Consider the following 24,830-nt stretch of genomic DNA (forward strand, 5'->3'; position numbering starts at 1 on the left):
ACATGAGAGAATCTGCACCCCTAAATCTGTAACGCAGGTTCTTCCGAGTAGAAAGGGACCCAATATGTGGGCATAAACCACTGTATGGCCACACAGGAGGGCTCAGAAGGAAGGGAGCGCCAATTAGCATTTTCAGTTCAGATTTTGCTAAAGTAGTTTCTGAGCGCCAGGTGCGTTTGTAGTGCCCCTGTAGTGTCCGCAGAAGAGAACCCCCCCAAAAGTCACCTCATTTTGGAAAGTACACCCCTCAAAGAATTTATCTTGCGGTGTGGTGACCATTTTGACCCCACAGGTATTAGAGGAAAGTATTCAAAATAAGACAGTAAAATTGAAAAACTAGAATTTTTCCAATAATATGTTCATTTAGTTTGAAATTTCTCAATTTCACTAGGAACAGGGGAGAAGCTGCATGCCAAAATCTGTAACGCAGGTTCTCCTGAGTAGAACGTCACCCCATATGTGGGCATAAACCACTGTATGGGCACCAAGCCGGTCTCAGAAGGGAAGGAGTGCCAATTAGAAACTTCTTCGGAAAAATCTGAACTGGAAATGCTGAGCGCCAGGCGCGTTTGCAGCGCCCCTGTAGTGTCAGCAGAATAGAACCCCACCAAAAGTCACCCAATTTAGGAAAGTGCACCCCTCAAAAAACTCATCTTGTGGTGCAGTGAGTGGTTTGACCCCACAGGTATTAGAGGAAAGTATTCAAAATAAGACAGTAAAAATGAAAAACTCGAATTTTTCCAATAATATGTTTGTATAGTTTAAAACTTCTTAATTTCACGAGGAATGGGAGAAAAAACGTACCCCAAAATCTGTAACGCAGCTTCTTCTGAGTAAAACGGTACCCCATATGTGGGCATAAACCACTGTATGGGCACACAGCAGGGCTCAGAAGGAAGGGAGCGCCAATTTGCTGGAGCAAAACCGCAGCTAGTAATAGTTATCAGAATAGCGCAGTTACTAAAATACAATAAAAAATGAGATTACAGGTAATGTGGGGTGGTCATGGGCAACCTGGGGTGGATACGGGTAATCTGGTGTGGTCACGGGCAACCTGGGGTGGTCACGGGCAACCTGGGGTGGTTATGGGCAACCTGTGGTGGTTACAGACAATCTGGAGTGGTTACGGGCAACGTGGGGTGGTTACGGGCAATGTGGGGTGGTAACGGGCTACGTGGGGTGGTAACGGGCAACGTGGGCTGGTTACGGAAAAACTGAAGTGCTTATAGGTAATCTAGGATGGGTACATGTAATTTGGGGTCATTACAGGCAATCTGGCGTGGTTACGGGCAATCTGGAAAGGGTCACTGGCAATTTGGGGTGGCTAGAGGCAACGTGCGGTGGTTATAGGCAACATGCGGTGTTCAGAGGCAACGTGCGGTGGTCAGAGGCAACGTGCGGTGGTCAGAGACAACGTGCAGTGGTTAGAGGCAACGTGCGGTGGTTATAGGCAACGTGCGGTGGTTGGAGGCAACGAGCGGTGGTAAAGGCAACGTGCGGTGGTTAGAGGCAACGTGCGGTGGTTAGAGGCAACGTGCGGTGTTAGAGGCAACGTGCGGTTGTTAGAGGCAACGTGCAGTGGTTAGAGGCAACGTGCGGTGGTTAGGGGCAACGTGCGGTGGTTAGGGGCAACATGCGGTGATTACGTGCAATCTGGCATGATTACGGGCAACCTGGGGCGGATATGGGCAACCTGCGGTGGTTACGGGTAATCTGGGGGGGTTAGGGGTAATTTGGGAGTAAACTGCAATTATTACTATAATGAAAAGTGTGTGTTTTATTTTTTTGTATGTTTGTCAATTTTTTGTACTTTATACATTCATTTTCACTGTATTACTATGATTACTGTGATATTTTCTATCACAGTAATCATAGTTCAGTGACAGAGACCAAATTGGTCTCTGTCACTTTAAATTTTTAGAGCTGGCTGGTTGTGGAGCGCATGCGCACTTCAGAAGCAGCCTGGACGTCGAGGAGGAAGGAGCTCCAGGATCAGGTAATGTATAAGGGGTAGGGGGGGTGACTGGGGGACGGGGTGACAGGGGGGGTGGGGGGCGACTTGGGGGGCGACACTGTATCACTTTTTATCCCCTGTCACCAATGATTTATGGTGACAGGGGATAAAAAGTGTCGGCAGCACTGGGAACAGGCGATCAGCGGTATATAGTATATACCGCCGATCGCCTGCTCCGGGACCACACGGGGGGGTCCCCGATCACTGCCCCATGCTCTCCGCTACCTCCAGTGGCGGAGAGCATGGGGTTTTGATTATTTATTCATTTCCATCCTTGCGAACAAACATCGTTTGTTCGCAGGGATGGGGGCGGCCATCTTGGATGTGATGGCCGCCCGGGGAGGGGAGGGTTAGTAATCGGCCACTAGGGGGGCTGATCTGGGGTCTGGGGGATACATTTTCATCATTTTCATCGTGAATCCACGGTCGGGGGAAATTAAAGCTGTCGGCGGCGCCGGTAATGCCCGGTACCAGCGGATCACCGCAATAACGGTAATAGCGGCGATCCGCCGGTATCGGGGGACAAGGGGGGGGGGGGCGGGGGTTACACATCAGATGTGGCGGCGGGAGGAGGCAACGTTCTGCAGCCTCCTCCCGCAGCCCGATCGGCGGGAGGACACAAATCTCCCCATAGACGCTGCAGGTCGCATTGACTGCAACGTTTATGGGGTTAACTGCCCGCGGGGAGCGCAGCTCCCCTCCGGGCAGAGGCAGCGGGAGGATGCTATGTGACATAGCCTTCTCCCGCTGCCCGATCACCGTCAGGGACAGCGGGGGGAGGCAGGGAAGACATGACGTTTGGGGAACGTCATGTTGCGGGAACTACTTGTTTTACATGACGTTCCCCAAACTTCATTTTGCGGCAAGGGGTTAAGAGCGACCTGGGTCCCTTTAAGAGTGACCTGCGTCCCTTTAAGAGTGACCTTGGTCCCTTTAAGAGCGTTCTGGGTCCCTTTAAGAGCGTTCTTGGTCCCTTTAAGAGCGACCTGGGTCCCTTTAAGAGCAAAGTATGTCCCTTTAAGAGTGACCTGGGTCCCCTAAGAGTGAATTGGGTCCCTTTAAGAGCGAAATGGGTCCCTTTAGAAGCGACCTGGGTCCCTTTAAGAGTGAATTGGGTTCCTTTAGGAGCGAAATGGGTCCCTTTAAGAGCGACCTGGTCCTTTAAAGAGCAAAATGGGTCCCTTTAAGAGCAAAATGGGTCCCTTTAAGAGCTAAATGGTCCCTTTAAGAGCGAAATGAGTCTCTTTAAGAGCGACCTGGGTCCCTTTGAGAGCGAAATGGGTCTCTTTAAGAGCGACCTGGGTCCCTTTAAGAGCGACCTGGGTCCCTTTAAAAGCTCTTAAAGCGACCCAGGTCACTCCTAAAGGGACTCATGTCGCTCTTAAAGGGACGGGAGCCAAGTTGCTACTAAAGGGACTCATGTCGCTCTTAAAGGGACGGGAGCCAAGTTGCTCTTAAAGGGACGGCACCCAGGATTAAAGTTTCTCTTTAAGAGTGACCTTGGTCCCTTTAAGAGCGTTCTGGGTCCCTTTAAGAGCGTTCTTGGTCCCTTTAAGAGCGACCTGGGTCCCTTTAAGAGCAAAGTATGTCCCTTTAAGAGTGACCTGGGTCCCCTAAGAGTGAATTGGGTCCCTTTAAGAGCGAAATGGGTCCCTTTAGAAGCGACCTGGGTCCCTTTAAGAGTGAGTTGGGTTCCTTTAGGAGCGAAATGGGTCCCTTTAAGAGCGACCTGGTCCTTTAAAGAGCAAAATGGGTCCCTTTAAGAGCAAAATGGGTCCCTTTAAGAGCTAAATGGTCCCTTTAAGAGCGAAATGGGTCTCTTTAAGAGCGACCTGGGTCCCTTTGAGAGCGAAATGGGTCTCTTTAAGAGCGACCTGGGTCCCTTTAAGAGCGACCTGGGTCCCTTTAAAAGCTCTTAAAGCGACCCAGGTCGCTCCTAAAGGGACTCATGTCGCTCTTAAAGGGACGGGAGCCAAGTTGCTCTTAAAGGGACGGCACCCAGGATTAAAGTTTCTCTTAAATGGAAATGACTGGTAAAGGGTCGCTCTGGAAATCACTGGTAAAGGGGCGCTCTGGAAGTCACTGGTAAAGGGGCGCTCTTTTCAAGCACTATGTATTTCCCTGGAAATGCAAATCTAGTTTTCATAATAATTTTGCTTGACATATCTAATAAATATCATGGATTGTTACATCTGGTAAATTTTTTATATATACCTGGAAGTTCAAGCTTCTTTGTTACTTGATTGATTTTTTGTTTTGACCTTGTTGAGTTCTACTAAAATTGTTATTGACAAATGTACAATTATTTAATTTCAACTAAGACGCCTATCCACATGGCCCACAAATAGAGATGGTTTGCTGATCCAGGGAGAGTAAAGAAAGACATATATAGATAGATAGATAAGATTTTTTTGTTCTTTTACCAAAAATTAAAAAAAAAATACCTCATGGGGGCTATCCTTTATATCTATCTTTTTGGCCATTGAAACCTTTCTACTAAAGCTAGCTTGGGCAATGTTCCCACAATGTTTTTTCTTGCCCGTTTATAATTTTTTTTAAATGACATGTCAGGACTGTATCTTTGCAGAGCTTGATGCGCCACTTGGCTTGTGCTGTGCGACCCAAAAGGTGCTGATTTTCTTAAATTTGTTCTGTTTCTGTGATTTGTTTTGCATTAATCTGAACACTGGTTTATTTTGTCTGCTGACTTGATTTCATGGACACACCCGACTTCACCTGCTGAATTCTGTTTGGCCACTTCATGGTTAATTTTGTTTTTGTTCTTTCTGTGAGAGGTTAGTTGGGGAAAAGATCAGAAGCAATGTTAGAAAATATTACTTTACTGAAAAAGTAGTAGATACTTTGAAGAAACTTCCAGCAGATGTGGTTGGTAAATCTACAATAACAGAATATAAACATGCCTGGGATAAACATAAAAAAATGGAAATACTAAAAGGGCAGACTAGATGGACCCAGTGGTCTTTTTCTGCCAACAATCTTCTATGTTTCTATGTTTCTGTTACTGGCAGGTCTTTCTGCCAGTGGGTGTGTTTTGTTGTCAGGTGCCTGTGGTTGGAGTTCAGAGGAATGGTCCAATTTTATTCTGGACCAGACCCCTGGCCTCCTATATAACATATATATATATATATATTGGTTTTTGAGCTAGTCTCTGCCTGATTGTGCTATTGTCTGTTCTATATATCTGGTTCTGACCTTCCCTGTTTGCAGCCTGCCTTGATTTTTGTGCCTGACTCTGTCCATGTTTTGTGTACCACCTATACCAGAGCAGGGACCACCCTTGTGGTTGTCCGCAGGGCAAGTAGGCAGGGACAGTGGGCAGGAACAGCGCAGGGCTCACTGTCTGTGTCTTTCTGTCTTAACTGACGTTCATAACAGAATAACCAGCCCTACAATTTTTTTCCCCCACCTGGCTATGGAGCCTATGATAGCTCTGGTCGAGCAAATGCAAGGTCTCAACCAGCTTGTGCTGTACCGTGCTTAACGTGAGCAGAAGCTAGAGTCTTTTCTAGGCCAGAATGCTGTGATTACTGCTGCTGTTCCCCCAGAACCTCCAGTGCAGCTTCCTGAAAGGTTCAAAGGCGATAGAAAGGCCTTTTGGACTTTCAGAGAGGGATTAAAATTGTTTTTTAGACTTTGTCCCAGGTCATCTGGGGATCAGAGCCAGAGAGTGGGCATTGTTATGTCTCTTACAAGGACCTCCGTAGGAGTATTCCTTTTCTTTGCCTCCGGATGCCTTCAGGATTTCTTTATGATGACTCTGATGGGGCAGTGGTAGCTCTGAGACAATTGGCAACCTTGAGACAGGGGAAGAGACCTGTCGAAGACTATTGTGCCGAGTTCCGCCAGTGGTGCTTTCCATCTGGGTTGAATGATCCTGCTCTTAGATGCCAATTTAAGCAGGGGTTGTCTGATGGCATTAAGGATGCCTGGACAGGTCATCCAGATCCTCCAACCCTTAAGCAGGCCATAAATTTGTCCGTACGTATCGACCGTAGACTCTGTGAAAGACATAGAGAGAAAGTAGGCTCTGACCTTTCTAAAATCTTTGTCTCCTACTCTGTCAAAAACTCTGTTGTTATCCCTGCTATTGCTGAGGATGAGCCCATGCAGCTGGGAAGATTGGATGGAAGGACCAGACAAGAACACTGGAGACGCAACGATCTATGTTACTATTGTGGTGACAATGGCCATAACATTAGTTTCTGCCAAAAGTACATTAGTTACATTACATTATAGTTACATTAGTTTCTGCCAAAAGTGGCAAGAAAACCAGCTACTGGATCATCAGCGTTCAGGTGACTCCCAGGAAAGTTACTTGGGCGCACAGATACCCTCTGGCGAAATCAATATTTCATGTTATGCTGGACCTGTTTCTCCTGTATCTGATGTGAATTTAACATTTTATTTGCCCGTCCTGTCAGTAAGACTGTTCTCCATGCCATGGATTCTTCTTCTGATGGCGATTTTCTGAGTGAATTCAAGTCCTATGAGGGCCCTGAGGCCCCTCATAAAAGCGGGGGTACTGTCAGGACTGTATCTTTGCAGAGCTTGATCCACCCCTTGGCTTGTGCTGTGCGGACCAGAAGGCGCTCATTTTCTTGAATTTGTTCTGTTTCTGTGTTTTGTTTTGCATTATTCTGAACACTGGTTTATTTTGTCTGCTGACTTGATTTCATGGACACACCCGACTTCACCTGCTGAGTTCTGTTTCCACTTCATTGTTAATCTTGTTTTTGTTCTTTCTGACAGTGGATGTGTTTTGTTGTCAGGTGCCTGTGGTCGGAGTTCAGGGGAATGGTCCAATTGTATTCTGGACCAGACCCCTGGCCTCCTATATAACACTCCCAGTCTGTATACTCCTTGCTGGTTATTGAGTTAGTCTCTGCCTGATTGTGCTATTGTCTGTTCTATATATCTGGTTCTGACCTTTTGGCTTTTGTTCCCTGACCTTCCCTGTTTGCATCCTGCCTCAATCTTTGTGCCTGACTCTGACTATTCTTTAGGATCCGATTTTGTACTTTTGCTGCCCAACATTGCTGACACCGTCTGTCCACACTGATCTATTGTGTTTGTTTGTCCATGTTTTGTGTACCACCTATACCAGAGCAGGGACCGCCCTCATGGTTGTCCGCAGCTGCCTACGGCTGTCCATGGCAAGTAGGCAGGGACAGTGGGCGGAATGCAATTCATTGAATTCAATTAAGAATTTTTAAACAAAAAGTGGATGCCTTTTTCCTTTTTTCTTTTTTTTTTTTTACTTAGTGTGAACATAGCCTATGAAAGAAAGTATCAGAATCTTCAGTGTGTCTGACCTTGCTATACATGAGTTATATAGATGCAGATAAGTCAGTGTCCAAGTTGAATTCTGACCACTACTTAACATGTAAGTATTGGGATGGAATCATGGAACAATAGATTAATAATAGATAAAATTAGCCTGGTGTGATAAATCACATTTCATTTTACATCATACAGGTGCATATGCCTCACTAACCTGAAGAAGAGATTGCACCATGGTGAACTAAAGAAAAAAGACAATTGAAAGGAGGCAGTGCCACCTGAACCATTTTCTGCCTGGAAACCTTGGATCCTTGCATTTATGTCACTTTGAGCCATACCACTATTCTTGCAGATCAAGTAAGGAAATATCAGTGGCGTCTCTCAACAGTAAAATTCCCAGATGAGCCACTGAGAAATGTTACATCACAAAAGACTTCAAGCTGTTAGAGGGGGCAATATACACTATTAAGAACTAGGGTATGTGAACTTTTAATGAGGTCATTTGCATGTTTTGGTTGTCGTTATGGAGCCGAATCATAAAGGGGTGGGGGTTTCCTCCCAGTGGGGGCGGGGAGGCCCACCTCCAGTGCTTTACCCCCGGCCAGTGCTCGGAAATAGAACAGTGCCGTACAGGGCAACCAGGCTGCAGTAAAACCAGGCATGCCAGCGCTATTCTATCCATGGGCAAAATATAAAACGGATCTTTAATTAATCTTTAATTAAAGGGTGTTCCCCTATTTGAAATTGCATTGTAAAAACTGTGATTTCATCATTGCACATCTGATTGAAAAGGTATAATAAATTATTTTGGAAGTAGCCCATCATAGGGGTGCCTCACTGGTGAGGCCCAGCCTACAGTTTGAGAAGCACTAGTAATAAAGTACTGGACATAATAGATATAACATAATAGATATTTTACAGTATTTTACAAGATGTTTACATTTTATGATTATTGTATGTTACAATGTTTGTTCTCTCACAGAATCCCCTTTTCCAGCAATAACCGAAAATTCAAGATAAAACTAATAAAAAAAGAGAATCACAACTTATTAGAACTGCCTTTTAATAAATTGACCACAGAGAGCTATACAATAGCGTCATTATAAATAACATGTATCTCAAAGCAAAGGAAGTAATTACAGCTTGTTCTACTAGTGATAAAATGCAACACCTACAATCCACAAAAATGTATTAGTCAGTCCCATCCCCAAGCTTATTCTGTGCTGCTTCTGTATTTGTTTGTTATCTGTGAATTCTGTCGTATTGGTCTCTTGTACAGCTAGAGGGGATATTATACCCAAGCCTTTAGCTTCTTCTAAGCTAGATTTTACAGATATGCTTATTTCTAATGTTTAGTCTCTGATTAAGTGATTGAAAGGTGTTATCCATATTTAAAAGAAAATGGCTGTTTTCTTCCAGAAATATCTCCACTCTTGTCCTTAGTTTTGTGTGTGGTATTGAAGCTCAGTTCCTTTGAAGTGACTAAAGATAAGTTTAAATATTACAATTTTTTTTTATTTGAAATCCTGGTAAGTTCATTTAAGGTCAGTAAATCGTGCAACTTTACCAGTTCCTGTAGTAACACTATTGCTTGTGCTGTTAGGTATTAGGAAGCACATACCTGTTATTGCTATCCAAGTCTATGCATGTTACTGTTTGTGCCTGGTTTCAAGCCAATACAGATGGCTAATGTCCTTCCATTAAAGAGGAACTTGCTTTGGGGTTTTTGTTCTGTATTATGTGGTTGTACTTCCTGGTTGAGCAGTTGTACTGTACTACAGGTTTCAGAATGCATTGTTTTCCCTCAGCTGTTCATCACAGTCCTCCACCCTGCCCATTCTTTGCCCAAATCTGTTGCAGAACATCTAGGCTGTGTTCACACATTGCATTTTTATTGTTACTGAATTATTTGCAGTACTTTATCATTTCATTGTAGTCCCACCCACACAAGTACTACCTGTAACACTGATATTGGAATAAACGAAAGAACTTTTTAAATTTAAATTTAAATAAAGTTTTCATCTCCACACACATATTATGATCGAGCATCTTTTATCTTTGAGGTTGGAGCCCACAATAAGGACTTTATCGGATATTATCTTACATGAGATGCACTGTTTATACTTCGTTTTTTGTTCAGGTGGGATTGGCAGTGCCGGCTCTGATCCTCTGTGCTTACCATCATTTAATTGTGTTACTGTATCATTTTATGAAGACGCTGCAGTACTGCAATGAAACTCCAACATGTGTGAACATAGCCCTAATTTCACTGTTGAGTTTTGCACAATCAGTGAAGTTGCAGCACCTGCTTCTGGCCGGTCAGAGATTGTGAATGACTCAGGGGATTGGTGGATCCAGCCAAGCCTCCTGTGACATTACGCCCTGCTCCCTGTCTGCATCATCAGCTTGTGTTCAGCAAACAAACACAATGTGAAACAAAGGCATGTAATCTCTGTCTCCTAAGGAGGGACAGCAGAAGCAGCAGGATACAATGTGGATTGGCACAAAGGACAGTTTTCTTCACTTCCTGGATTTTCATCAGCTACCAGTGTGGCAGAACCGTACAGATATGGTAATACATTGTATAGACACATCTATATAACTTTTAATGTACTTTTAAGAGAAAACCAGTTTTTCTTATGCGGAGTTCCCCTTTAGCTTCCCAGGAACTGCTATACAGAAATTAGGGGACCATACCAAGGATGAATCCCCTCATACTCCTGTCACTTACCGATCAGGCTGTGGGGGGTCCCGATCACACTGCCTGACTACCAGGCTTACCTCCGTGCAGCCTGATCTTCAGTCTTCTGATAGAGTCTGCCACAGGAAGGCTCTATCAGAAGATCGCAGATAACACTGATCCCTGCTATGCTATGGCATAGCAGTGATCAGTGTGACCAATCTTATATATGTATGTAAAAAACCCATAGGGGACCTAAAAAGTGTGAAAAAAATGTTTTAAAAAATGCCCCATAGCCCCTCCTCCAATAAAAGTCTTAATCCCCTCATACTCCTGTCACTTACCGATCAGGCTGTGGGGGGGTCCCGATCGCACTGCCTGACTGCAAGGCTTACCTCCGTGCAGCCTGATCTTCAGTCTTCTGATAGAGTCTGCCACAGGCAGGCTCTATCAAAATATTGCAGATAATACTGATCCCTGCTTTGCTGTGGCATAGCAGTGATTAGTGTGACCAATCTAATATATGTATATATTAAAAAAAAAAACATAGGGGGACCTATGTAAAAGAAAATGTTTTTAAAAATGCCCCATAGCCCCTCCCTCAATAAAAGTCTAAATCACTCCCTTCCCATTTTATCAGTAAAACACATAAAAAATTTAAATAAATGAACGTATAATATTCCGTAGCGTGCGTTGTCGTCCAATCAATCTATTAAAATAAAGAATAGTGTTACCACACAGTGAGTAAGTATATGGATCTGCACCTGGAGGTCGGCTACTGTGCGCTACTGGAACAATATGTATCACGTGCCTTTTAACCCCTTCGGGACCAGGCTAATTTTCGTTTTTGCGTTTTCGTTTTTTCCTCCTTGTGCTTAAAAGGCAATAGCACTTGCATTTTTACACCTACAGACCCACATGAGCCCTTATTTTTTGCGTCACTAATTGTACTTTGCAATGACAGGCTGAATTTTTGCATAAAGTATACTACGAAACCAGAAAAAAATCAAAGTGTGGTGAAATTGAAAAAAAAAAAAACGCCTTTTATTTGGGGGGAATGTGTTTTTACGCCATTCGCCCTGGGGTAAAACTGACTTGTTATGCATATTCCTCAAGTCATTACGATTAAAACGATATATAACATGTATAACTTTTAATGTATCTGATGGCCTGTAAAAAATTCAAACCATTGTTGACAAATATACGTTCCTTAAAATCGCTCCATTCCCATGCTTATAACGCTTTTATCCTTTGGTCTATGGGGCTGTATGAGGTGTCATTTTTTGAACCATGATGTTTACTTTCTATCGATACCTTGATTGCGCATATACGACTTTTTGATCGCTTTTTATTACATTTTTTCTGGATTTGATGCGACCAAAAATGCGCAATTTTGCACTTTGGGATTTTTTTGCGCTGACGCCGTTTACCGTACAAGATCAGGAATGTGATTAATTAATAGTTCGGGTGATTACGCACACGGCGATTGCAAACATGTTTGTTTATTTATTTATTTGTTTACTTTTATTTATAACCTGGGAAAAGGGGGGTGATTCAGACTTTTAATAGGGGAGGGGGCTTTTTACTAATAACAATACTTTTTTTTTTTTTTTTTTACACATATACTAGAAGCCCCCCTGGGGGACTTCTAGTATATATACTTTGATCTCTCATTGAGATCTTTGCTGTATAGAAATACAGCAAAGATCAATGACATCGGCACTCGTTTGCTTTCGGCTGCTGCAACCGAATACATACGAGTGCCGAGTCGGCGACGGCGCCATCTTGGACGAGCCCCCGGCCGGCATCAGACAGGGAGATCGCTACTCCAGGACAATGTCCCGGAGGAGCGATTTCCGCCACTAGACACCAGGGAAGTGCTGCAGCCGGTAATCGGATGCAGCTGTCATGTTTGGCAGCTGCATCTGATTACTGTATTAGCGGGCACGGCGATCGGACTGTGCCCGCTAATACCGTCGGTCCCGGGCTACAAGCGGCACCTGGGACTGCCGCAGTTCAGAGCGCCGCATGGCCTCGTTCTGAATGCCCTCACCCGCGCGAGGACGTACAGTTACGTCCTCGTGCGGGAAAGGGTTAATGGGCTACTGGCACAATAGGTATCACTTGCCTTTTACTGGACAACTGGCACAATAGGTATCGCATGCCTTTTACTGGGCTACTGGCACAATAAGTATAAGGTTGACGTGCCCTTAGTGGGCTAAACCAGGGACACTATAAGTGTACAAAGGGTTCTGGAATGAATACACCTGATGCTGCTGTTACTGTTATATCATCTATTTCTTAGCACTGAGAAGTGCTTTGGATGCAGACTCCAGAGATTACTTTTTTGCTGGATATTAGCCCTTAAAAGAACTTTTGGGTTCTGTAGTAAGCCTGCCTAACCAAAATGCTATTAATCTCTCCCTGCTCAAAGAACTCTCCCTGACTAGGTTGAAAGCGCATCTGCAGTGGAGAGGCGGAAGTCAAGCCTTAAATATTCTCCCAGGGTCCCGCACAGCCTCCCTGCATGGTAAATGGATTAAAAAAAGCACCAAGTGCGATGGGAGGGCTTTCGAATGTTTGCCGCATATTCGACACACTACTCAATTGTATTTGAATCTTTCGAATACCACAATATTCGATTGAAAACCTTCGAATAGTATTTGCTCATCTCTAGTAAATTTTTATAAAAGGTATGCCCATAGTTGTTTCTTTGGTATAATAAGCACTGCATTGTGTCAGATATGCTGTTGACGATCACAACATCTGTATGTACTCTTTGGAGAGCCTTACACGGATTACAACTTCCACCTTACCATAACATTTAAAATGACCTGATAGGGGTTGTAATGAAAGTGAGGCTATCTAAAAGCTTCCTACATTGATAAATAATAATGTTTTGGACAGCCTGACATAAATTACAACCCCTATCATCATGCTTTGAATTTGTGCACCTTCTGGGCAGTCTTATCAACTCTTTACTGTGCAGAGATGGGCTAGCTGGAGGTAGGAACAACAGCATAGATGCTGTGGATGGGCTAAAGATGGTAAGTTGCCCCCAAGCACACAGTAATATTTCATACATTATATCATGCTGGCAAGCCCCGGTAGCTCCTGTGTACATGCTGGCACCTGCTTAATACTATCCTCTTTTTGCCAGAGGGAGGTCTGGCTAAAGAATAGGATGGAGCAAAAGTGTCACGGCCGCGGCGGCGTCCCGTGCTCCGGGCCGCCGCCGCGACCTCCCTCTGCCCCATGCAGCTGCCGGGTCCTTGTGCAGGGACCCGGCGCTGCTACATGTTCGGCCCCGGGGGGCGCCTTACCTCGCCCCGCTCCTGTCTCCGTCTGTGCCGGCCGGCGCGCGCGTCCCCGCCTCCTAGGGAGCGCGCGCGCCGGCTGTCTCAGATTTAAAGGGCCAGTCCGCCCCTAATTGGTGTTGCACACAATCACTCCCTATAAATTCCAGCCCTGCCCCACTACAGGTGTTGGAGCCTCTACATGCTTCCCATAGCGTTTGGCCCAGCTCCCTGTTGTTCCTGACCTTAGTCCTTGTCCCTTGTTCCTGTCTTAAGTCCTTGTCCCTAGTTCTTGCCCGCTGCCTTCCCATTGTTCCTGAGTCCTGTCCGCCACCTGCGATCACATCTACAGTCCTCTGCCTGCACTCCTGCATCTCCTGCCTACTGCTCCTGCCACGCCTCGCCTGCCGTCACTAGCAACCAAGCCAGGGGTAGCGACCTGGGGGTCGCCTGCCGCAGCAAGTCCATCCCGCCTTGCGGCGGGCTCTGGTGGAAACCAGCGGCCCCTTAGACTCCGCTCCCTGGTGAGGTTAGTGCTATCGCTGGTGCCGGTCCAGTGGATCCACTACTCCAGGCGTTACAGTAGGCTCCAACCATGGATCCCGGCGAGGTGCCTGATCTCCGTGACGTTGCCAGAGTGGTCGCTCAACAGGCTCAACAAATCCAGCAACAGTCGCAGCAGATCCAGCAACTGACTGACGCCTTACAGCAGCATACTACGGCTCAGCGCTCACCACCACCTGCAGCCACCTTGAGACTTCGACTGGCCCTCCCAAGTAAATATGGAGGCGATCCCAAGTTGTGCAGGGGATTCCTGACTCAGTGCACCATGCATATTGAACTTTTAAGTAGTCAGTTTCCCACCGAGCGCTCTAAAGTGGCTTTCATCATCAGCCTATTGGAGGGTAGAGCTCTGGCCTGGGCCACACCGCTGTGGGACCGAGATGATCCTGTTGCTGCCAATCTCCGAACCTTCCTGGCCGAGTTTCGCTCCGTCTTTGAAGAACCTGCCCGTGCTACTTCAGCCGAGACGGCTCTCCTCAACCTCTCTCAAGGGAGCTCCTCTGTTGGTGACTACGCCATCCAGTTCCGCACCCTGGCAGCTGAATTGGACTGGAATGAGGCCGCTCTATTAGCCACCTTCAAGAAGAGCCTATCCAGTCGAGTGAAAGACGTGCTCTCCGCCCGCGACCTCCCTTCATCTCTGAACGATCTAATCCTACTGGCTACCAGAGTCGACAACCGATTTTCCGAGAGAGAGGAGGAGGTCCGGCAAGAACGACTACTAAGCCTGCCCCGTCGCCATCACCGCCTAGCACCGGTGTTCCAGAATCCTGTTGCTCCTGTACCCCAGTCGACTCCTGAGATTCCAATGCAAGTGGAACGAGTTCGCCTGACTCCTCATGAGAGGGCTCGCCGACTAGAGCTTAATCTCTGTCTCTATTGTGGTGGCTCTGATCACTTTCGGCAGAGATGTCCCCAACGTCCTCAGTGTCCGGGAAACGCTCGCACCTAAGTCCGGTAGGAGAGGCCTCCCTAGGTGTGAATGCCACCTCTCCAAGATTGTCTATGCCAGTTTCCATCCAGACACCCTCAGGACAAACTCACCTAACTACTGCCTTCATCGACTCCGGGTCTGCGGGCAGTTTCATCGCAGCTACCTTGGTCCAAAGATGGCGGCTACCCGTGATCCAGCTAGCCCAACCTCTGTCTATTTCCTCGGTCACAGGCGAGACTCTTGCGGAAGCTGTGCTCTACCAGACTGCACCTCTAGTTCTCCAGGTGGGCTCTTTGCATCAGGAGAGGATCTCCTTCTACGTCTTGCGCCATTCCTCTTCCGACATCTTGCTGGGTCTACCTTGGCTGCAATTATATACCCCTAAGCTAGACTGGAGAACCGGAGAGATTCTCAGTTGGGGTCTGGACTGAAGCTTCCTCAGCCCAAGGGCTCTGTGATGTCACCTGACTCCGTCAAGCCTCTACCCGGCCTACCGGCAGAATACCAAGACTTGGCTGACGTCTTTTCTGCCAAAGAGGCGGACTCTCTACCCCCTCACCGGACATATGATTGTCCCATAGACCTCCTTCCTGGAACTTCTCCTCCACGAGGTCGGGTGTACCCTCTCTCCGTGCCCGAGACTGAGGCCATGTCTTTCTACATCCGGGAGAACCTACAAAAGGGGTTCATTCGCAAATCCACATCTCCTGCTGGCGCAGGATTCTTCTTTGTACAGAAGAAGGACGGTTCTCTTCGCCCATGCATAGACTACAGGGGCCTAAATAAGGTGACAGTCAAGAACCGGTATCCTCTTCCACTTATCCCTGAACTATTCGACCGTCTCCGTGGAGCCAAGATCTTCTCTAAGCTGGACCTCAGGGGAGCGTACAATTTAATCTGTATTCGTGAAGGAGATGAATGGAAGACCGCTTTTAACACCAGAGATGGGCACTACGAATACTTGGTCATGCCATTCGGCCTATGCAATGCCCCAGCGGTTTTCCAGGAATTTGTTAACGACATCTTCCGAAACCTCCTCTATGTCTGCGTCATTGTCTATCTTGACGACATTTTGGTCTTCTCCCCTGACCAGCAGACTCACGTGGAACAAGTGCGTCAGGTCTTACGAAGACTACGGGCCAATCATCTGTACGCCAAGCTAGAGAAGTGCGTTTTCCATCAGCGCAGCCTTCCGTTTCTTGGGTATATCGTCTCCGACCAGGGTCTACAAATGGATCCGGCCAAGCTCTCAGCTGTTCTCCAGTGGCCACGTCCTGTGGGACTCAGAGCTATCCAACGCCTCCTAGGATTTGCCAACTATTATCGGCAGTTCATCCCTCACTTCTCTACCCTGGTCGCACCCATCGTGGCCCTCACTAAGAAGAGGGCAGATCCCAGGCATTGGCCACCTGAGGCCGAGCAAGCCTTCACTAGCTTAAAGTCAGCCTTTGCTTCTGCTCCTGCGCTAGTTCGCCCGGATGCCACCAAGCCGTTTTCACTTGAGGTCGACGCGTCCTTTGTAGGCGCTGGAGCCGTCCTCTCGCAAAAGGACGCATCAGGCAAAACCCGTACCTGTGGGTTCTTCTCTAAGACTTTCTCCCCTGCCGAGAGGAACTATACTATTGGCGACCGAGAACTCTTGGCGATTAAGTTGGCACTGGAGGAGTGGCGTCATCTCCTAGAGGGGGCTAGACATCCGGTAAATATCTATACGGACCACAAGAACCTTCTCTACCTCCAATCGGCCCAACGTCTTAATCCCCGGCAGGCCAGGTGGTCGCTTTTCTTTTCACGTTTCAACTTCGTCATCCATTTCCGTCTGGCTGAGAAGAACGTGAAAGCCGATGCTCTCTCCCGAGCATCTGACGTCATGGGACAAGAGGACTCCCCTCGCCACATTATACCTCCCGATCGCCTAGTGCCAGTCGCCACATCCACTCTTCAAAGGGTGCCTCCCGGTAAGACCTATGTGCGCCCTGCTCTTCGAAGACGCATCTTGAAATGGGGTCATTCCTCTATGGTGGCCGGGCATCCGGGAGTTCTAAAGACCAGGCAACTGATCTCCCGCCACTACTGGTGGCCTAGCCTACTCCAAGATGTCAAGGACTTTGTGGCTTCCTGTACCATCTGTGCCAGAAACAAGTCCTCCCATCAAAAACCTGCCGACCTACTTCAGCCCTTGCCAGTTCCAGACCGCCCCTGGTGCCATATAGGCATGGACTTTGTCACAGACTTGCCTCCATCTGCGGGTAACACGGTCATTTGGGTTGTTACTGACCGCTTCTCCAAGATGTTCCACTTCGTGGCTCTACCTGGACAACCATCAGCTCCTCGCCTGGCCCAGCTGTTCTTTCAGCATATCTTCCACCTACATGGTCTTCCTCTTCATATAGTGTCGGACAGAGGCTCACAATTCGTCTCCAGATTCTGGCGTGCTCTCTGCTCTCAACTCCAAGTGAAGCTGGACTTCGGCCTATCATCCCCAGACCAATGGGCAAGTGGAAAGGGTCAATCCGGTCCTTGGCAGTTATCTTCGACATTTCGTCTCCACTCGCCAGGACAACTGGTCCAGTCTTCTTCCATGGGCGGAGTTCTCCTACAACCATCTGGACTCGAGTTCCACAGGCAAGTCACCCTTCTATGTGGTCTATGGACAACACCCTCGTCCTCCTCTGCCTCTCTCTCCATCCTCTGAGGTCCCAGCCGTGGAGGAGTTGTTATCTGACCTGCAGTCGATCTGGGAACAGACTCGACAATCGTTGCTCAAGGCATCTGACCGCATGAAGGGCCAGGCGGATAAGAGAAGAAGACCCGCCATGAATTTTCTCCCAGGTGACAAAGTCTGGCTCTCGGCCAAATATGTCCGACTCAAGATTCCCAGCTACAAGTTGGGCCCTCGATTCCTCGGTCCTTTCTCGGTGCTAAGACGCATCAACCCTGTCACCTACAACTCTGCCTACCCCCTACTATGCGGATTCCAAACGCCTTCCATGTTACCCTCTTAAAACCAGTGGTCCTGAACCGGTTCTCCGATAAGTCTTCGTTCTCTGCTCTACAAGCCGTCTCTGACGGCGTCTACGTTGTTAAAGACATTCTGGCCATGAAAACTGTCAGAGGGAGAAGGTTCTTCCTAGTGGACTGGAAAGGATTTGGTCCTGAGGAGAGGTCCTGGGAACCCGAGGCTAACATCCTGGACCAAGATCTCATCAAGAGGTTTCTGCAGGCTAGAAAGAGGGGGAGGCCAAAGGGGGGGGGGGGTACTGTCACGGACGCGGCGGCGTCCCGTGCTCCGGGCCGCCGCCGCAACCTCCCTCTGCCCCATGCAGCTGCCGGGGTCCTTGTGCAGGGACCCGGCGCTGCTACATGTTCGGCCCCGGGGGGCGCCTTACCTCGCCCCGCTCCTGTGTCTGTCTGTGCCGGCTGGCGCGCGCGTCCCCGCCTCCTAGGGAGCGCGCGCGCCGGCTGTCTCAGATTTAAAGGGCCAGTCCGCCCCTAATTGGTGTTGCACACAATCACTCCCTATAAATTCCAGCCCTGCCCCACTACAGGTGTTGGAGCCTCTACATGCTTCCCATAGCGTTTGGCCCAGCTCCCTGTTGTTCCTGACCTTAGTCCTTGTCCCTTGTTCCTGTCTTAAGTCCTTGTCCCTAGTTCTTGCCCGCTGCCTTCCCATTGTTCCTGAGTCCTGTCCGCCACCTGCGATCACGTCTACAGTCCTCTGCCTGCACTATCTCCTGCCTACTGCTCCTGCCACGCCTCGCCTGGCGTCACTAGCAACCAAGCCAGGGGTAGCGACCTGGGGGTCGCCTGCCGCAGCAAGTCCATCCCGCCTTGCGGCGGGCTCTGGTGGAAATTAGCGGCCCCTTAGACTCCGCTCCCTGGTGAGGTTAGTGCTATCGCTGGTGCCGGTCCAGTGGATCCACTACTCCAGGCGTTACAAAAAGTTCTTCATCCCCGTTGTACATTCAAATCAGTAGACTACAAAAAAAAGTATTTTTTTTTTTGTAAGCTGTATGACACATTCCCAAAACTCTAAATAGAAAAGACTTTGAAGTCACATCCTAGATCTATTTGATCCTTTTCTAGTTCATTTTTAATAGCTATAACAACAAATTGTGTTTTTAACTAATTTATGGTATTTTAAAGTAATTTATAGTAAATTGTACCAAACACAATTACTGTTTGTGCAGCATGCCTTGCTTACATGTTGACCAATTAAGACGTAAATGGGTGAAGTAACACAGCCAAAGTTATCATATGTTGTTTTTAAAAGGTGCAAGTTTTTTTTTTTTTTTTGCTAGCCACTAGCAAGCTGGTATAAAGAGTAAGATTGGTTGTGAAGTAGTCCATACACCTTTTAATAACTGACACCTGATCATTCGATCATCATTTATATCCCCCTGCCTACAGAAATATTATATTTATTTATAAAGCGCCCTTAATTCTAGAGTGGTAAACAAGTGATAGGGGTAACAAACAGGAACATTACAAGATCAAAAACACATTACATAAAGGTAAATGACAGACTGGTACGTGAGGAGAGAGGACCCTGCCCACAAGAGCTTAAAATCTATAAAACATATTATTCAAATTTTTGTATATTTTCTCTCTTGAATGGATGTTTAAATAAAATATATAAAAATTAAAAAGAAAAAAATTAATAATTCTGCAAGGCACATTAGAACTCTGGTCGTATGCCGACAATTGCACCATCTGCTCTGCTGAGCAGGGGGCACCTGGTTAAATGCTGAAGTCTTTCATTAAATTCAATGGGACTTGTTACTCGAATTAAGCAATCGACCATTATATAAAAAACAAAAAAAAACTGAACTTGAGTAAAGTCAAGCATTTACTGAATGGTTTAAAATTCTATTGAATTGGTTTCATTATAAATTTTTATCTTCTAGCTTTCCAGTATTTTTGATGTTTGCACTAAAATTTAATGACACTTTATTCATATCCTCAAAATATTGATGCTGTGATTTTACAGTATTGCAAAACATCCTATAAGCTATTGTTTTATTAATCTTTAACCCCTTCAAGATAGAGACCTTTGATCCACAAAAGTCCGGGTCAAATAGTGCAATGTTCCTCCCCGTCTTCTAAGAGCTATAGCGCTTTTATTTTTCCACCTACAGGGCTGGTTTGGGTTTAATTTTTTTGCGCCATGATCTTTGCGTCATGATCAGCAATCTTGGTGTGTTTTTTGTTGCTGTTGTTTATGCCGTCCACCGTGCAGGAACAATAATGTAATATCTTAATAAATCTGACTACAATATATAATATGTTTATTTATTTTATTTTTAAAACATTTTTATTTTTATAATGGGCAAGAGGGTATATTAAACTTTTGATTGGGGGGGGAGTATAAGGTTTTTTTTAATACTTTTAAAAACTTTTTTTTACTACACTTTTTTCACACTTTTTTTTTTACAGTAAAACATCAGTGTTATCAGCGATCTTTGCATAAAACCTGCCTGAGAGCAGACTTTATGCACAGTTTGCCGAAACGACAGGATGGGGGTCCTGATCACTCAGTTACAGATGCTTGTTCTGTCACCGAGTACCTTAAATTCTGTGATCGCTATAGATCGCGACGTTTAAGGGGTTAATGAGACGCAGTTGTGGGATCATAGCTGCCTCTCATTACCTCCCAGGATACTGCAGCGGTCCCACACACATCAAACCCCTTCGGTGTCAGGAACGTGCATATACGTTCCTGCTGCACTTGGTATGTGCAGCAGGAACGTATATCTACGCATTGCTGATGTGAAGGGGTTAAAAACAGAACAGTAAGAGGAAACTAAATTTGTTGAGCAAAATCATATTGAGCTTCCTGTCAGAAGCTATGGAATTTTTACTTAAGCTTGAACAGGTAATTAATGAACACTAGTTATAAGTTTCGTTCTTGTACCCCAGACCACCAGGAATGCTGACTATAACCCCAAACTACCTTAAATTAGCAAGAGTACTGGTATAAACTCTTTCACTACTGTGTGAGAAGGAGCCCTTTTACTTCTCTAGACCACATTAGATCCTTTTAAAGTTGAATTAATTTACAGTGTTATCGTTGGAAGAATATATAAACTCATTTTTCACTTTTCTTCATAAACTGCTTTTGTAAGATATATAGCTTGGTATATGTCTATCTCTTTTTTTGAGTTTTGAGTTAAAGATGTCCAGGATAAATTTAATCTCGGTATCGGGCCCTGTCGGCTCTGAATAGAGTCATAACTCCAACATGCGATCCATGGCTTTTTTCATCTGTATGGAGCCAACGGAAAGAGACGTGTACAGTAGTCTTCCAGCATACCTGGCTTTTTCTGATGTTCCATAGGAATGAATTGAGACATGGGTCGCGTGCCGGACCAGCAACTTTATTCATAACAGAGCCGACGGGGCAGATATGGAGCCTGGTGGGGGTCCAGAGGCCGAACCCCCTGCGATCTCCTACTTTTCCCTTATCATGTGTATATTGGAAAAGTCCGTTTTTCCTGGACACCCTCTTTAATACAATCAATTTAATTTACAAACAATTATAAACTTGGCTCATCTTTACACATGGCATTTAATAGGCGGTAATTGTGCCTTTTTTTTGCAATTTTGCAGCGGATTGCAGCAAAATTGTGTTATTTTTGTAGATATCCCATCAAATTTGCGGCAAAAATGCATCATTAACTCTAAATAACATAGACTTTTTAACTTTATTGGTTAACCCTTTGAGGACCAGGCCCAAAATGACCCAGTGGACCATGCGAATTTTGATCTTAGTGTTTTCGTTTTTCCCTCCTCCCCTTCTAAGAGCTCTAGCACTTTCAGTTTTCTATCTACAAGTCATGTAAGTGCTTGTTTTTTACAGGAATAGTTGTACTTTGTAATGGCATCTTTCATTTTACCATACCATGTATGATGGAATCCCAAATATATTATTTATGAAGATATAAATTGGTGAGATCGCAAAAAAGAATGCAATATGGTAACGTTTGGGGGGTTCCTGTGTCTACGTAATGCACTATATGGTAAAAACGACATGATACCATTATTATATAGGTCAGTCCGAACACAACCATATGCAGGTTTACTCAGATTCTCTAATGTTATATATATTTTTTAAATGAAATCCTTTTTTTTGGCAATTAATTATAAATAAAATGAGACAATTGTGACGCTTATAACAGTTTTATTACTTCACCTATGAGGCTGTATGGGGTGTAATTTTTTCCGCCATGATCTCTAGTTTTTATTAATACCATATTTGTGAAGATCGGACGTTTTGATCACTTTTTATAATTTTTTTTTATATATAATGTAACATTAAATCGGTAATCCGCACACTTTTTCCCCTATTTTCGTGTACGCCATTCTCCGTTCGCAATGACGCTTGTAATATTTTAATAGATTGGACAATTACGCATGCTACGGTATATTATATGTTTATTTGTTTATTTATTTTTATATGTTTTATTTATATAATGGGAAAGGGCTGTGATTTCAACTTTTATTGGGGGAGGGGTTTTGGGGTAGTGTGTTAGTGTTTTTAACTTTTTTTTTTTTTACACATTTTAAGTCCCTTTGGGGGACTTTTACATACACTAGTGTGATTACACACACTGATCATTGCTATGCCATAGGCATAGCATTGATCAGTGTTATCGGCGATCTGCTCATTGAGCCTGGCTGTGCAGGCTAAGTGCAGCAGATCGCCGATCGGACCGCACGGAGGAAGGTGAGAGACCTCCGGCGGTACGTTTTACTGATCGGGACCCCCGCAGTCACACTGCGGGGGTCCCGATCGGTAAGTGACAGGGGACTCCCCCTGTCACTTACACTTAAACGCCGCGGTCGCTGCAGCGTGTCATTACCGGTGAGGTCCCGGCTGCTGATTGCAGCCGGCCCCCACCTGCTATGAAGCGCGCACAGCTCCGGAGCACGCTTCATAGCGGGAGAACCACCCAGGACGTACAGTTACGCCCTAGGTCGTCTGGGGACAGACTTCCATGGCGTAACTATACGCCCTGGGTCGTCTAAGGGTTAATTTACTTTATGCCAACAGTTGCTGCCCTTGTTGAGTGAAATGCATTTGAAATAATATTGTCGCCCCATTGTAGGTATTAACTTTAGTTGGGGTAAAGAGAAAGAAAGTTAAAATATAAATCGGATATCTTTGTGGAAAAATACTGTGATGCTATTTTATAACTAAAATGAAAAGTTATAGGTGACACCGTGCCTTGTCAGCATTTACTGAAACAGCTGATGCAACATCTGTTCACACTGATCTAAACTAATGAATGCAGCATATCACTAGTCACAAAGAGTTTGTGTTATTTCATTAATTCCTTGCATATATCTCTAGGGCATTTTTATAATGCGTGTTTAAATTGAAAAAGAAGCATTTTGATTAGTTACCATTGCTAAAATCTTCACATATTTTGCATCGCTTTTCAGACTCATATCAACAGATTTGCTGTTTGGGCTCTGCAGTTCAGTTTAGTGTCTAATATCCAATCCATAGCTATAAAAATTCTACTTTTAAACAGCAAGGATTTAATTTTAAAAAAATGAGAATTTGCAAACCCATATCTGGATATACAAATACACACCGATTGGTAAATTCTTAAAATATATAATTGTAGTTTTTTTTTATTTATTACACCTTTAATTCCACTGGGACTGATGACAATAGTCTCAGATTCTTCCAATCCAGTGTACCTCAAAACATCAACACCTCTATGATATAAATATTATATCAAAAGCACAATGAGGCTAGTTCCTATTAAAAACAATTACTTTATTATAAAATATACAAGAATAAACTTGAATATTTTATAATAAAGTAATTGTTTTTTATATGAACTAGCCTCATTGTGCTTTTGGAATGAAAAATTATTTTTAATTTATATAGCGCAGATTCCGCAGCACTTTACAATTCTGGGGGTACATACATAGACACAAAGCAGACATTACAGAGATTACAGTACATAAGGAGTGAGGGCCTTACTCGCATGCATGAGCTTATAGACTATTAGGAGGGGGTTTGAGACAAAAGGGTAGAGGGCAAAGTGCTTCATTGTTACAATGGTCCAGCCATCTTTATAAAAAAGGCAGTGCAGGTAAAGGAGGGTGAACCAGTCACTATCCAATGCCTGCATGTGTAGGTTTAAGTGCTTAAATGTTGGCGTGTATGTCTAATGGTGGTGGGGGAGGTTGATGGTAGTGGTCAAATTAGGGAACTTGTTAAGCCTGCTTGAACAGGTGTGTTTTGAAGGCACATTTGAAGCTTTGGGTATTGGAGGGAAGTCTGACAGTCTTTGGTAATGCATTTCATAGAACTGGTGCAGCTTGGGTAAAATCCTGGAGACTGGAGTGAGAGGTGCAGATCAAGGTGGATTTTAGTCTTAAATCATTACAGGAGAGTTAAGCACGGGTAGGTCGGTAGACAGAGATGAGGGAGGAGTGTATGGAGGTGCAGCACTGTGGAGCGCTTTGTGGGTAAGCAGGAGGAGTTTGTATTGTATCCTGTGTTTAATAGGGAGCCAATGTAGTGACTGGCACAGGGGGAAGGCATTGGTGTAGCGGTTGGACAGAGAGAGGAGCCTGGCCGCTGCATTAAGAATAGACTGGAGGAAGGGAGAGTTTAGAGGAAGGAAGGCCGATTAGTAAGGAATTGCAATAGTCTAGACGGTATGAATCAGAGTGACAATGAGAGTCTTAGCAGATTCGATAGTAAGAAAAGGACGGATTTTAGAGATGTTTTTTAGATGCAGATTACAGGAACGTGAAAGGGATTGAAAATGGGGTGTAAAGGACAGATCGGAGTCAAACATAACCCCAAGGCAGCGAGCTTGTTGTCCTGGGATTATGGTTGCCCCACAGACAGAGATGGAGATGTCAGGTGGGGGGCGGTTAGCAGAAGGAGGGAATACAAGCAGCTCAGTCTTAGAAAGATTGAGTTTAGCAATAAGGAGGACATAATGTTAGAGATGGCAGAAAGTTACTGGTGTTCTGTAGAAGTGCGGGGGTGATATCACGGGAGGAGGTATA

Source organism: Dendropsophus ebraccatus, chromosome 12 (genome assembly GCF_027789765.1).
Source record: "Dendropsophus ebraccatus isolate aDenEbr1 chromosome 12, aDenEbr1.pat, whole genome shotgun sequence".
NCBI classification, from domain to species: Eukaryota; Metazoa; Chordata; class Amphibia; order Anura; family Hylidae; genus Dendropsophus; species Dendropsophus ebraccatus.